The sequence below is a fragment of the Camellia sinensis genome, chromosome 5 (assembly GCF_055761805.1).
Source record: "Camellia sinensis isolate YWXY chromosome 5, ASM5576180v1, whole genome shotgun sequence".
NCBI classification, from domain to species: Eukaryota; Viridiplantae; Streptophyta; class Magnoliopsida; order Ericales; family Theaceae; genus Camellia; species Camellia sinensis.
In genome coordinates, this window is record NC_138965.1 from 215,955,658 (window position 1) to 215,958,358 (window position 2,701).

At 41.8% G+C, this 2,701-nt stretch overlaps 2 pseudogenes across 1 annotated transcript; one reads left to right on the forward strand and one right to left on the reverse strand.

Annotated features, from left to right (window-relative positions):
• LOC114311487 (U1 spliceosomal RNA) lies at positions 1 to 143 on the forward strand (annotated as a pseudogene).
• Positions 144 to 669: 526 nt separating this feature from the next.
• On the reverse strand, positions 670 to 2,701 carry LOC114311483 (AAA-ATPase At3g50940 pseudogene; annotated as a pseudogene). The gene is made up of 2 exons (XR_014331242.1): positions 1,716 to 2,701; positions 670 to 1,375 (listed from the first exon to the last, which is right to left on the reverse strand). The product of XR_014331242.1 is annotated as an AAA-ATPase At3g50940 pseudogene (transcript).

Below are 2,701 nucleotides of genomic sequence, written 5' to 3' on the forward strand. Positions count from 1 at the left end.
ATACTTACCTGGACGGGGTTAATGGGCGATCAACAACGCCCATGGCCTAGGTTGGTGACCTCCATTGCACTTGAGGAGGGGTGCCCGCCTAAGGTCTACCCAAGTTGGTGGAGCCTACGTCATAATTTGTGCTTTCGCGCGGCCCCTGACCAATTCTCGAGTCTAGAATTATGCGGTTCAGGTGTTCAACGAAATGTCCAAAAGGAAAATGCTCTTATTTAGGTTTTGCTATTGTCTCGGTGTATGTTGTTGAGGTGTTATCTTGGTTCTGTAGTTGGAGTGTTTGATGACAGGATGCCTAGCTGAGTGAAATATGGCGGGTACTTAATTACGCCATGGCTTTTTGTATACTTACAGTTTGGATTTGGTGTTTGATAGAATGTCTACCTGAGAGGAATATTGGCGCTTTACCTTATTATTATCGTCTCTATACAATTCTCGAGTCTGAAGGAGTAATTTTTGGTTTTGCAGTTTAGGTGTCTGACAGAATGTCTAGCCGAGAGAAATATGGTGGGGGTACTTTCATTATCTCACATGATTTTTGTGAGTACTCGCGGTTGCTGATTGCTGTGGGGTTTCATTGACAATAGGAATTTCAAGAAGTTATGGTTGACATCTGTGAGTCCTTGATATTGGTTTGGAGTTTAAGGAAATTAGGAGACAATTATATGAGCATCAAATTTGTTTGGTCCGTATTGTTCATTTTAGGCACCAAAACAGGAAACAAATAAGCTGCGTTCGCATGAAAATCAACTCTGTAGATCTTGCTTGGTTTTACTTCTGCTACTATGAAATCATTTACTTCATTAATTAGGATTATACTAATTATTAGAGCCTGCAATTATTACATAAAACATTATTTGGCTTGCATAGGCAAATACAATGCTCGCATTTTCCTGAATTCCCTCATCTTCTGCTTCTTCCCATTATTTTTCCTCACTTTATTTTCAGCTCCTTTGTTTCCTGGGCTTTCTATTGCTTGTTCACTGACTTCTTTTTCTTCTTCAGCATTGGCTTTAGCATGTTCTGTTTTCTTCTTGTGTAAGAACTTGATGAGTCCTCCTGGAGCTATGTTTGCTTCATCGCTTTTCATGAGTTCTTCTGCAATATCTGCTGGGGTTACCTCCACCTCTGTCACAAGGTTCTCTATTTCAGCAAACATGGAGTGATTGTTTATGCCAAGGTAGTTAGAAGCAAGTATCTTAAACCCATAAGGAGTGCAATAAGACATATGGATGTGCATGTCCATGCGACCAGGTCTCAGCAATGCTGGGTCTAGTCTGTCTTTGTGATTGGTTGTAAATATGATTATCTTCTCATCACCGCAACTTGACCAAAGCCCACCAATAAAATTAAGCAGCCCAGATAGTGTCAACTGTCAAGAAGAAAGTGAAACAGTTGTTAAGTTATAATAGTAAGAAGCTGGTGAAAAGAGTGTTTTAAGCTTGGGCAGAGACTTGAAGTTAGGTTTATGGCAAAGAGACTTGAAGTTAGGTTTATGGCAAATTCTTCAATGGCCAGGGATCCTTTGACCATTGGAGTCACAAAAACACAGGAATTTCAAGACACGGTCGTATGGATAGGAGTGCATTGGGATAGGTGGCATGGATTTTGGGGACCTGTGCCCCCTCTTATACATGGTACTAGCTAATGTAGCCGTTGTAGCAGGTTCAAGAACTATAGGTGTTTCTTGGAGAGTAAATAGTTAGACTCACCTGACTGTCACTATTGTTGTATCCTCCAGCTTGTCGGTTCTGAAAATTGCTGCTGCAATCAATATCCTCAATCACCAGAATTGATTTATTTGCAGTATAGATTAGAAGTCTTCTAAGCTCTGCATCGCCTTGGAGGTTTGTGAGCTCCAAATCATATATATGGAACTTCAAATGGTTAGCCATGGCAGCAATCAAGCTGGACTTGCCCGTCCCTGGGGCCCGTACAACAAGTACCCGTGTTTCCATGCCTTCCCAACTCACCGGTAGAAGTCTTTTCTTGTCACAAACCTGTCCAACTCGTCTATGACCTCCTTCTTCAGTGTTGGATCCATTGCCAATGTGTCAAAAGTGGATGGATGGTTTAGATTGATTGAATCCCATGCTCCATAACATGAGTTCAATTTCACTACCTTGTTTTCTTCTTTCATTGCTTTTGACCTCTCCAATACATGTGGCAAGTAAGAGCTTAGTATCATTTTCCTGTATTTCTTGTGGAAGCAGAGCTCAATTGATCTACGCTCCACCATGTTTGTTTCAAAGCCACCTTCATAATCAGTGCTTGTCTTTTGTGTCTCAATACATATCATTTGCCAAGTGAGTTGGACACCTTCGAATGTATCCACAATCTTTTCCCCTTGGTTGATGCTGACACAGAGGTCCTTCTCTCCTGGCACTTTGGACACCTTAAGCCGTTCAACTGTAGGGCTGATTTTTAGGCGCAAATAGATCTCGGACACCTCGAACATTTCATTGAAGGAGAGCCCATCGGTCTCATCAATGACGAGAATCATCTGGGATGAAAAGTTTCCCAGGAGGCCTCCCATTTTGGATAAGATTTTGTCATGGAGTTGCTGTGGTATAAGCTGCTTGGTCATGGCCTGGACTTCATTGAGAACAGACTGGACCAGCATCGACGAGGCTGCGAAAGTGGTGCATGTTGATAGAACTGATGTTGTTGAAAGCATATTTGATAGAGCAAACATTGT